The sequence below is a fragment of the Saccopteryx bilineata genome, chromosome 1, assembly GCF_036850765.1.
Source record: "Saccopteryx bilineata isolate mSacBil1 chromosome 1, mSacBil1_pri_phased_curated, whole genome shotgun sequence".
NCBI lineage: Eukaryota > Metazoa > Chordata > Mammalia > Chiroptera > Emballonuridae > Saccopteryx > Saccopteryx bilineata.
In genome coordinates, this window is record NC_089490.1 from 347,862,127 (window position 1) to 347,874,783 (window position 12,657).

Genomic DNA, 12,657 nt, shown 5'->3' on the forward strand with positions numbered 1-12,657 from the left:
CCTGTGCAGAGCCTGCATCCCCACCCCCAACAGAGGGCAGTCAGGGAACTTCGGGCTAACCTGAATGGCTGGTTCCCATTCCACTGGCATGACAGAGAAAATGTCATCCTTTACTCTGTGCAGAGATCTGCCTTCTAGATGCCACAAGTCAGCTCTTCCCTGGGGCCACAAAACAACCCCTGCTTTATCCCAGGTCATGAAAACAAGCTCTGCACTGGGAGTCAGGATGCCAGGCTCTGCCCAGAAGACAACCAACTAGCCCACCCAGTCCATGAGTTCTCTAAGCAGAGGGTTTACTCGCCTCTAGGCCCCTAGGCCATCTCTACTGACCCATAACTGCATCTTGCACAGGCCTGCCCTCCCATGGGAGCTGTTAATGACAGGGCTGACCCTGGGGCAAGGGGAACAGGAGGATATCTCCACATGCCCAGGCCAGGGTGCTTGCCCTTACTAGACATGCCAATAGTCAGAGAAAAAGTTAGATCTGGGACTGAAATAGAAAACCATTTCAGAGACAAATGGGGAAATGGCCCCAGGCAGGAGGGGTGCGGTGGAGTGTCGTTGGGGAGGGCTCTGTAGACACAGCTTCCTAAGAGTCTTGACTGGCCTCTGCTGCAGTGGGCACCTGTCACCAGGTTTTTCCAATTCACCCCTCCTTTAGGGAGGATAAACTGGCATCCCGGGTTCCACACCGAACAAGATGCTTTAATTTCTCTAAACTTCAGCCTCTTCGACTGCAAAATGGGGATAACAATAATCTTGGCTGCATTTGCCTTTATGTGAAGCACTTAGCACATAGTAGGTGCCCAATAAGTGATAGTTAATATCACTTACTGTTTTCTTTCACCTCAGTATTGACCAAGTGATTTATTCATTTGTTTTTCATTCATTTATTCATTCAGCCAACCAGCCAGCACATACCTGACAGGTAGGCCACCACAGTTAAGAGTAAAGTTTTTGGGGTTAGGTAGGAGTTAAACCTCAGCACTGCCACTAGTTGGCTGGGTAACTCTGGGAAAGCCATTTCCTCTCACTGAGACTTCATTTTCTTGCCTGTAAAGTGGGAATAATAAGAGCCCCTCCGGGGGTGCTGGGATGTTTCAAAGAGTCAGTGGAAGAATAATGTGAAAGCAGCAAAGAGCCTTGGCGGGGAAAGTGGGTGGCGAGTGGGCTGCAGAGAAGAGCCAGGCAAGCTGCCAGCCCCTTTAGACCGGGCCGTGCTGGGCGTGCAGGGCAGCTGGGCCTCCAGGGACAACCACAGGATGAGGCGAGGGCTGGAGGGAGGGGAGAAGAGTCAGTAGGCTCAGAGACAACTGCTAGGTTTTTGAACAATGGCCTGATTCCTTTCTGGTAAACTAAGAAACACAGAAAAAGACTGTAAGACATTTAGAGGAGAAAAGCCCAAGCCAAACAGGGATCCTTGGGCAGTGTGGAGTTACTCCACCCCACCAACCCAGGGGATACGTGTGCACTCACGCACACTCACAAATTGTACAGTCTCACTCACGCATACATACCCAAGGCCTTTCACACACATGCAGATATGCCGTCCGAGGCAGAGCACTTTACAGTCTGCAAAGAGCCTTCTCATTTATCATCTCATTTGATCACGAGGGGTGGAAAAATGGTCCCAGAATTGGCTTAGGATCTGTTCTAGAGCTCGCAGGAGATGTGCATACCGGATACCTTCAAGAGGCCAGGGCCTGTCCCATGGGCTGTATTGCCTCCTTTCTCCCCCAGTGGTGGTGTCAGCGGGAGTTGGAAGGCAACGGAAACCCCAGCCAGGTTTACCCCAGCTCCCCAGATACACTCACTTACCCTACTTTGTTCCCCGTTAACAAGTCCCACCTTGACTCAGGGACACACTTTCCCTACGGGTCACACAGGGTCAGCTTCAGGCTCTCTTGAACTGTAGCTGGAATGGCAGAGGCCAGAACTTCCCAAGGCCCTCCTCCATGGACTCTTATCTGATCACCTCATTATTGTAGTCTCTCCCACCACAGGCTCCTCCTCGAGGGACCCCTCACCAGCATACAACCCTTAACAGTTTTCCAATACTCAGAGTGGGGGTGGGGGAGATCACTGTTATCTCCATTTTATAGAGTAAGAAATTGAAGCCCAGTGTGGAAAAGTGTCCTGTGTCATTCAGGATTCAAATCTAGGTTTATGTGGTTCTCAATTCTGCCTCGACTACTCTACTCCCCCAACATGGCCCAGCCTGGTCCCCACAGCTCCATCTCCTCTGCCCTCCATGCTGCGCAGTCTGCTGGCTCCGGCCGCAATCAGGCAGGAGAAGGGCAGAGCACGCCCCAAATCTGCTCCTGCTCCTGCCCCAGTCTATGAGGGGCCATGATGGCTGCAAGCAGACTGCATAGGGGCTGAGAAGAGGTAGAGGTTCGGGCAACCTCACAGCCTTGACCCAGAACACTCACCCAGGAGTCAGTGAGCTCCACGTTGGTCTATGAAGTGTTGAAGCAAATTCTGACTCCTGGAGCAGCCCCTATCGCTAACCAGTTCCTGCAGCACAAACTGTCATGTGCATGTCTCACAGAAGTCCCGGAAGACAGCAGATGACGAAACTGAGAAATCTGAGGAGGGGAAGTAACTTGCCACAGCACAGAGCGGGCAAACTGCAGGGCTGGGACCCAAATTCCAAGAACATACCAGCTCAAGCCCTAAACCAAGGCTGACTCAGCCCCTAACTAGCTGTGAGCTGTCACTTCACCCTGAGTGTGCTCATCAAGTCAGCCCTGAGGGCTATGCGGAAGATTGAATGAGATGACATTCAAGGACCAGGGCTTGACACAGGGTAGAAACTCATCAGGTGACCATTTTTCCCCTCCTTCTCTCCACCCCAGCTTTCTCCTGGCCTTTCTCAAGTCTGGAGAGAGTCCTGGTCCTGCTCACAGCTGTCACAGGGAACAATTAACCTGGTTTTCTCAAGACTGCCTGGAAGACCCATTAAGAGAGGCTGAGACCCTGAGATGAACGTCTCAGTTGACTGCAGCTCTGACTCCATGGGTCCAGATGCCATGCCTCTCCCAGGGGACTGAGGATGGCTCCTCAGACTGAAGGTGACTTGGGGGGAAATCTGAGCTTGGTCACCATCCCCTTCCCTAGCTCCAATCCATCCTTGAGGCTGGCTTGATGAGAAGGAAGCCAGTGGCTCTGCCTCAGGTCAGTGTGGGCCTGGAGGGCCCCTCCCGTCCATTAGCTGATTCCTCCTCCTCCTCTTTTTGTCCTCTTCCTCTTCTACCCGCACCCGCACCCTATTTTACAGGTACTTATTGGGCACCTACTCTGTGTAGGTAATGTTCAAGACACTTGAGTGTATAAAACAAAGTCCTTGCCCTTGTAGCACCGACATTCTAGCAGAGGAGACTAGTTTATTTTAGTTAATGAGTAAATATATAGCAAGTCAGGTAGTGATAAGAACTATAGAGGAACATAAGGGAGGGTAAAGGACAGAGAGCCGGTGAGCTGCCACTTTCAGACAGGCTGGACTGCACCATGGGGCTTTGCTGGGTTCTCCTCTCACAACACCATCTCCTGCCCAGCCTGAAGGAGACCCCAGACCTTGAAACCCCATTCTGTGTAAGGCCCTGCCTTGGCTGATCTCAGCAGCAGGCCAGGGGCTCCCTAGGCCTCAGCTGAGGACCACCAAGGCTTCTGCCTGGAGCATCCCAAGCCTGACTTCTGCTCCAGGCCCTGCGGAAGCCCCCTCTGCAGGCTGGGAGAGGGAGCGCATCCTCCAACCAATCCTAATATTCCATTGTAGAGAGAGGGCCTTGGGCCCATAATGGGGCAAGGATTTGCCTGGATCACACAGCAAGGCAAAGGGGTTCTTGTTCCCTTTCCTGCCCTCTCCTCCTGCATGTCCACAATGGCGGACTAAGGGCTGAGCCTCACAGCAAAGCATTGGCCTGTGATGGCGCTGTCTGTGCCCTTAGCCAGCTCCTGGTAAGGTGTGTGAAATGCTTCTTTATTGGGCCCACCTGGTGGTCCCTGCCTGCCCCAGCCTTCTGGTTCTTATTCTCCAAGACCCAGAAAGCTAAAATGACTTCTCCAAAGCCCTAGCTCAGTAGACTAGAATTTTGGTCAACTATGCCTCATGTTGTTGTGAGACCTCAGGCAGGTTCCATCCCTCTCTCTCTGGGCCTTGGTCCCCTCATCTGTCAAATGGAGGACATGAAGGCCCTACACCTTGGGGCTATCCTGAAGAATGAGCAAGACACTGGCAAGAAGGCAGTTTGCAAAATTTAGGTGCTACCCAGATGTCAGAGGCGGTCGTATGTTCAACTTCCCTGCTTCTCTGAAAACCTCTTCATGCTTATGAGGCCCTGAGGCAGCCCCAGAGCAAGCCTTGACATTGGCAGGAAATAAGTGGACATTCCGCAGGACCAGTTCTTAAGAAGAGACAAAGTCACCTCTGCTCTCAACCAGCTGGTGGGCAGCTGACAGGAAGAGCCCCTCCTCTATCTTTGTGATGAGGTGAGGAGGGAGAGATGGGAAGGGACAAGGCTAGGGGGCCTGGGAAAGCGTATGCTGGGAGGGGAAGGAGCAGGCCCGAGGTAACTGTGAGGGTCACTCATCGCCCACCTCAGGCCCTCAGGCTGGTTGCTAGAGGATGTACGTACAGGAATGTTGGCTATGCACATGTCTGCATGGGCGGTGTCAGCCACGTGTGGGTCTAACCTGGAAGTTACAAACACGTACTCACATGTGTTTGGAATTGTTCCAGTGTCTATTTTCCTGTGCCTATGCCTCAGCATGTGATGTACACACACAGACACACATGCCTACTCCTGGGGAGCTCACAGACCCCCGGTTCACAGGCCTTGTTTTCCCAGGCTAGGCAAGTCTTGCCATAATCCCAGGGTGGTCCAGATGCTGTAGGAGATTTGTGGGGTCACTGCAGGTTCTTGATTTTCCCCAGGAACAAAAGCAGTTAGACAAGAGGAAGAGGAAGGATTAGAAGATTAACTCAAGCTCTTCTAGCTTAGTCCTGCATGTAGGCTCCTGGGGGGTGGGTGGACTTTGGGAGGGGGGTTGGTGTGTCCCCAAGGCCAAAGCCCTTCAGGGGTCCTTAAACCCTCTGCTGCCTGTGGGCACTGACCCCTCCACAGCCATCCTCCTGCCCTCAGTCACCGCAGGAACTGTACAACAGCCCCTGTACAACAGGCAAGTACTTCACAGTTCACATCCCATGTGTCTTTGTTGCATGCTGCTCACACCAAGCTTATGCCAGGCTGACCCTAGAACCCTGCCTCCAGAGGCCCCACCCCCAAGCAGCCACTGCCAGCTGGGTCTCAGGGTCCCCCGTCCCAGCCCTGGGCTCAGCTCACAGTACAGCACAGGCCACTTCATTGGGTGGGTCTCACGTCTTCCTGAACCTTGGTTTCCCTAGCTACAGAAGGGAGCTATTCCTGTCCATGTGAGTCAAGAGCTGAAAAGGGTCTCTGTGAGCCACCGGCTGACAGGAATGGTCTCACACACATCCGGGCACCCAAGGCCACTGCCCATTGGCCCTTTGCTGCTTCCAGGAGCCAAGAGGAAAACACCACCCTCAGCTGTCTGTCTGAAACAGCCTGGCCCCAGTCTGATGGAAGAGACTTAGTACCTCAGATTCAGATCAGATCCTGAAAGGAGCTGCTGCTATCACTTCAGGTTGGCAGGCAACATGCTTGGTGGTCCCTCAGACAGGGACAGGCTGGTCCCTCTTGTTACACTTCAGTTTTTCTTCTCTGCAACCTGGACACTTTGTAGTTCTGTCCAGAGTCTGGGGTCTGCTGTTTACCATTGCAGGAAAGCACAGACGGGCCACAGAGACCTGGCAGAAGAGGAAAGAGGGCGTGCCTGTGGGTGCAATCCTGCCTGGTGCATGCACAGCACACCCAGACCCTGATGTAGCTCCATATAACCCACACAGATCCACACACGCACATATGCCCAGGCACCTGTCACACCTGGAAGCACACCACTCGCATCACACACACATGCACCCACATAGTATGCAGCCACGTGTGGTCCAGAATATGCAGGGCTCTTGTGCAGCTGAGCAGAAAGTTTCACACAAATAACTTCCAGGACCAGGGAAGAGATGGAGGGAAAGAACTGAGTCCTCAGATGGCCAGGCCCCTCCTCATCTCTTTCCAAGGGGTTACCAAGAACACAGATGGTTTGTTCAGTTTTCCTCCTCAGCCATTCTTCACATGCCCTGGCCAGAAGGCTCCCAGGTCCCTTTGGGAGTGTGGTCCCCAACCTGTCCAGCCAGCTACCAGCCCTGTTTGTCACCAGATTAAAGCGAGGCTTTAGGCTAATTAATCACACTGGATTTGGAAGCTCAAAGGACAGAATGTGGCGTTCTAGTGGAGGCAGGGCCATTCCAGGCAGAGAGAGCACAGCCACCCCACTGGAGCCCTTACTTCACTGGATTATTGGTTCATTCACTCATTTAATCCACTGAGCTCTTCTGTCTGCTGGTGACTTAGTGGTGAAGAAGAGCATTGTTGTTCCAGACCCAGCTCAGAGTCTAGCCTCCTCAGAGCTTCAGGATGGTGTGGAGGTCACCAGTCTTAGGCTTCTCCATTACTCTCTGGGTCTCTGCAAAGGATCCCAGCCACAGCATGACCTAAGTCCTCACATACAGACTGAAGTGAGAACTCTGCTCAGGATCACCAGCATCATCCGAGAGCATGTCAGGAATGCACTCTGAGGCCCCACCTTGACCCACTGACTCAGACCTCAGGGATTGATGTGTACACTGACATTTGAGAAGCATTGGTCTAGAACATTCCATACAGAGCCAGCCCCTCCTCCTGCCAACCCTCCCAGGATAGCTAAGAGCTGTTTGGGTAATAACTATACTGGCACAGTGCTTACCACAGGAAAAACTCTCATTTAGTCCTCACATACCCTTATATGGTAGGTACCATTAATATCCCCATATTAAAGATGGGAAAATAAGGCTGCTCAGTGGTTAACTTGCCCAAGGTTCTTGCAGCAAAGCCAGGATCTAAACACAATGTTTTGAACTAATATGCTGCCCCATTCAGCAGCAGTGTCTCCATATCTGGGAAGGGGTCAGTGTGGTGGGAGAGGCAATAAAGAAACATGAAAAATCCAAGGAACCAGTGGATGTCCTCATAAAAATCTGGGAAATACTAGAGTTTACTTATTGATTGTTTTAGAATTTACAACTATGTCCGTAAAGGAGCTCAGACAATACCCACGAATGCCACAGGATCCTATTAGACACAGAACAGAAAAAAAACAATAGCAGAAACCTCGACTAAGCAGAAACCACCACTAAGGTGGTGACTGAGCTTCCTAGCAGCCGAAGGAAAAAGGGAGGAAAATGGGGCTAAGGGTGGGGAGCTGTGAGGGTCCCAGAGCTGGGTCAAAGGCACCCAAGGGGGTGCAGACAAGGGGCCAATGGAGAGTTATTTGGGAGGCAGGTTGGATGGGGTTTGGGGGCAATGATCAGGGGGAAGTAATCATGGGGAGTGTTGTGAATCGACAGGCCTGCTCCCTGGGGCCCAGGGCAGGGCTGGCAGTAAAAATGCTGCAGGGCAACAGGTAACACCCAAGAGTTCCTATCCCCACCCAATCTCCTAAATTGTCCGTCAATCCTGGGTTCTTCCAGAGGATAAACCCCCAGTTCTTTTAGTCCTGAGATCAATTTCTCACACGTAGGCTGAGGCTGGGAGGGGAAGGGAGATGTGCGTTATGCTGTATTTTCACATGTATTCATCTGATTCTTCATGTGTTCATTCATTCCTTACTCATTCAACTAATGTTTACAGACTGGTCCAAGGGCCAGGCATTCCACCATAGCGCTGAGGTCCACAACAGTGCTGACAGGGAAGAGAGGTCAGGGAGTTGGAACTGGGACTGGCCATCAGCTCTCCACTCCCCGGCCCACACTGAGTTCAAACAGGGCTGTGCGTTAATGGTGCTGTTTCTGCTAAGACCTCGGGAGTCTTTCTACAACCTAAGGCAGGGGTCCCCAAACTACAGCCTGCGGGCCACATGCGGCCCCCTGAGGCCATTTATCCGGCCCCCCGCCACACTTCCAGAAGGGACACTTCTTTTATTGGTGGTCAGTGAGAGGGGCATCCTGTGCTCCTGGAGTACTGTATGTGGCAGTGCCGCAAAACGCGGCATCGCTCACATACAGTACTACTTCCGGTGACGCCGGACGCACACATCACGGCTCCAGAAGCGTGTCATATCACTTGTTAAGGCTAGCAGTGACAAATATGGAACCGGACATTGACCATCTCATTAGCCAAAAGCAGGCCCATAGTTCCCATTGAAATACTGGTCAGTTTGTTGATTTAAATTTACTTGTTCTTTATTTTAAATATTGTATTTGTTCCTGTTTTGTTTTTTTTTACTTTAAAATAAGATGTGCAGTGTGCATCGGGATTTGTTCATAGTTTTTTTTTATAGTCCGGCCCTCCCACGGTCTGAGGGACAGTGAACTGGCCCCCTGTGTAAAAAGTTTGGGGACCCCTGACCTAAGGTGTTCAGAGAATCTCTTAGATAGAATGAGGTTTGCCTTTGGGGTCTTCTCAGCCCCATTTCCTTTTCTCTCCCTCTCCAGGAACTGAGTGACCTACATACATTTCCCTCATCCTGAGGGGACTGATGACCGTCTGTATCCTAACCTTTGCCTCTCCCAGGCCACCCTCCCCTGAGAACCACAAGCTGCTTCAAGCACCTCAACTGCCGGGGTGAGGAGGGGCCTTTGGGTTCCTTGTCACCCATCCCAGGGAGCCTATGGCAGAGAACGCACCTTACTCCAGAGAACCCACAATGGCGGTGGCTGGCTATAGAGAGAAAATTGCTGGGGCTTCTCAAATAATTCTGCAGAAGTGACCCCTAGTAAATCTTCCCTGGTAGTTTATAAGTGTGGCACTGTTGGACTGCCAGAGCTGGGGTCGGAATTCTTGAACATTTGAACTGGAGTCAGGGAATTATACAGCCAGAGTACAGAAAGTTAGAGTTTGGGTTATAGACTTTTAGAATGTTTGAGTTGAGATGATCAACTCTTGGGAGTAAGGCTGTAGAATCATAAACAGTTATAGTTGGGATTGCGGATTAAAGAAAATTGGGGCGAAAAGTGACGCCAATATCACTCTGTCCCACCTCTATGAAAGCTGAGAAGAGACAGCTGGCCTTGTCACCTTGCCAGTAGGGGCTGGGCCAGGCCTCCTGCTGCCCAGCAGAGTTACATCCTCCAGACCTCCTGGAGCAGCACTCAGAGCCTCTGGGCCAAAGGACGACTTGCCCGGGGACAGTGGGGACAGTGGTCTGTCTCTGCTCTGGCCGGAGCCTTGTCACCAGCCCATCACAGCACCCCGCCACCACAGTGGATATATTTAGGTGCCCTCCCTAAATATGTTTCCACAGCTCCCAACACTGCCTTTTAAGTCCCCTCATCCTCTGAGGCCTCTGAGCTCCTTCTCTAAACTGACCCGATAAAGTCACTAGGAACAAGGGCTCTTTCTCTGCCAATGCAAATGTTTTCCTCCCAAAATGAAGCTCAGCCTGAGGGTTTTCCTGGTCCACTTCAGCCCGGAGCTCAGACCCACCTGCGCTAGCCCTGCTCACAGCCTCCCTCCAGCTCCCAAGGCCGGCTTTGACTTTCCACATTCTAGGCAGAGGGCACCCTTGCCCCTACCAGTCCACACACACACAGACCAGCATTTTTCTGTTCCTCTGGTATTTGTCAGGCGAGAGAGGCCTCCACCCCAGCTCCAAGGCTACCCCTACACTTCTCCCCCAGCCTCTCTCCCACACCCCATCCCAGGCCTTGCCAGAGACTTGGTATCTTCGCATTTCAGACTGCATCTTTCTAGAAGTCAGATAGTCACTGAGAGTTCAACAATGTTGGAGCTTGGGGACAGAAATGGCTACTTCAGACACACTTAAGTGGGGGGTTCTTAGACTCCTACCCGACTGGCTCATGGGAAATCATTGGTTCTGTGGGAATTGAGGGGTTCTGGGCAGGCAAGAACCCACCCCTATGGGGGCTCCATCATTATCATCATAGTTTTATTACCAGCACCGTAGTTTATTACCCGCTGTTAAGGGTTTTTATGTGCTGTAGACTGTGCCAAGCACTTTATATCCAGGAACTCAGTCCTCATAATAACCCTACAAGGCAAATACTATTAACATTTCCATTTTATAAAGGAAGAAACTCAGGTACAGAGAGATTTTACCCAAGTCCTCCATGTAGAGAGTGCTGGTATTTAAACCAAGCCTGGATAACACAACTACCTTGACAGTCCTGGTTGATTGCTTGCTATGGGACTACCCTGTGGTCCTCTGGGGTCTGGCAACCTCTTCCTGCACTTCCAGTGGAGCAAAGGCGAGAACCTCATTGATCAGGGCTCCTCCCCTGAAGCCAGCTCCTCTGTCCCTGCACTATAAATGACCAAGACTGATCCCACCACTGTCCCTCACATAGGGCACACCCCCACACCTTGTGACCCCTTCCTTCATACACAGCACAGGTAGCCTTACTTCAGCTTCCCAACACAGAGCTGAGCTGCACACATGCACACACAGCACAACCATACTGCCATACTCCCTCGGGACGTCTAGGTCCTGCCCTCCCAGCTTGGAGGACAGGACGGAGATTTGTATTCTACAGGTGCTGGAGGGCTCCCATCACGGGATAAACCCACTCATCATCAAGCAAAATCCACATGAATTTTGAAGAGTGAAAAATGAGACTTCAAAGGAGATTCGTGTGTGTGAGGATGAACATGGGACTGTTTACATCCTCCACCCAGAGCCTGGGTGACTTTTACTCTCCCAAGCTATTAGGGGTGCTGGGTGGAAAAGTCAGAACCATCCTGGGATCATGGAAAACGTGTTATTGGTGGTAAGAGCTGCACAAACACTTCTCACCTCCATTACCTGGCTTCGCACACCACATGGGGCCACGGATGTGCCACACACAGAACACAGATCTCACAATGCACACAACACACATCTATGCACCAGTGCGCCATGGCTCCCAACACACACCATGGACTCTGGGCTACTTTGGCACAGACACCCAAGGCTATTGAATAGTTACCGTGCACACTTTGTGCACAATGACACACACTACAATCCATTGGTAACACTGGGCACACCCCCCACACTAACTACATACAACCCAGCACATACACACTGCCCACTCTAATCTCTTACATACTGCCCACATCACACACACACAGAGACTCACCCCGAGACCCCCTCGGTGGGGGGGCAGCAACATGAGCCTGGAGTGAGCAGACCTACCCTGTATCCCCAGTCCCGCACCTCCTGCCTCCTGGTCGTCCGCCCAGAACCTCTCTTACCTGGGACGCGTAGCACAAACGGGGGTTGGGCCGTGGACGTCACTTGCTCGGGCGCTGGGAAACAAACCATAAACCGAGGGGCAGCCAAGTCTGCCAGCTACAGCTCCGGCCCCAAGCGTCCCACGCGCCCTGCGCCGCTAGAGCAAAGGGGCGGGGAGGGGGTGTGGCCAGACCTAGCAGGACCGGCTAGTCTGCTAGCCCTTGCGGAGTACAGACATCAGGGGAGGAGGGCGTTCTGGACTAGGACTCAGAACACCTGGTTTCCCGCCCAGGTTCCCTGGCGACTTCTATCCTCTGGCTCTGTTTCTGTTTCACTCTTTGTATTGGGGACAGTGGCTTAAGTGGTGATTCCTCAGATCTTTTCGGCTCTATCATTATCCAGTTCTGAAACGGTGGAGGACAGGAAAGGTTAATACTGTTCTTTTCTTTTTTCTTTTCTCTTTTTTCTCTTCTCTTCTCTTTTCTTTTTTCTTTTCTTCCTTCCTTCCTTCCTTCCTTCCTTCCTTCCTTCCTTCCTTCCTTCCTTCCTTCCTTCCTTCCTTTCTTTCTTTCTTTCTTTCTTTCTTCCTTTCTTTCTTTCTTTCGCACGAGAGACAGAGAGGGAGAGAGACAGAAAGGGAAAGAGGTGAGAAGCATCAACTCATCAGTTGTATCACTTTAGTTGCTCATTGATTGCATCTCACGTGTGCCTTGACCGGGGGGGGGGGGTGCTCCAGCCTAGCAAGTGTCACCTTGCTCAAGTTAGCGACCTTGGGCTCAAGTCAGCGACCTTTGGGCTCAAGCCAGCAACCATGAGATCATGTCAATGATCCCATGCTCAAGCCAGCGATACCGTGCTCAAACTAGTGAGCCTGCACTCAAGTTGGCAACCTCAGGTTTCGAACCTGGGACTTCAGCATCACAGGTTGACACTATTTACGGTGCCACCACTGGTCAGGCAATACTGATATTTCTTGAGCATCTACTTTGTTCCAGGCATTTGCTAGGCGTTTTAAAAACATTACCTCATTTAATCACCATAGCAATCCCAGAGGTGTTCTTAACTCCATTTTACAGGGGGGCAAGCCAAGGCACTGAGAGGTGAAGTGACTTGCTCAAGGTCACATACCTAGTAAATAGCAAACCTGAGATTTTAACCAGGCAGTCTGACTCCAGAACCTAAGTGTCCCTAGAGCGTGGGTTGGTGGCACTTTCCATACCATACACTGCTCCCTGATCCTTTTAACAATCCCAGGGCTTGGTGTTACAAAGCCATTTTACAGATTAACAAACTGAGGTTCAGGGAGATTATTTT

At 51.6% G+C, this 12,657-nt stretch overlaps 1 protein-coding gene across 8 annotated transcripts in view; it reads right to left on the reverse strand.

Annotated features, from left to right (window-relative positions):
* The window catches only part of P2RY6 (pyrimidinergic receptor P2Y6), a 57,800-nt gene extending 46,315 nt beyond the window's left edge, over positions 1–11,485 (reverse strand). For 4 of the 8 annotated variants that reach the window (XM_066250525.1, XM_066250543.1, XM_066250507.1 and 1 more), the window contains exons 1-2: positions 11,364–11,485; positions 5,621–5,830 (exon numbers count right to left, since the gene is read on the reverse strand). The gene's annotated coding sequence lies outside the window, so the exon portion shown is untranslated. The other 4 variants (XM_066250511.1, XM_066250516.1, XM_066250522.1 and 1 more) reach the window with 4 other exon arrangements.
* Positions 11,486–12,657: the final 1,172 nt, after the last annotated feature.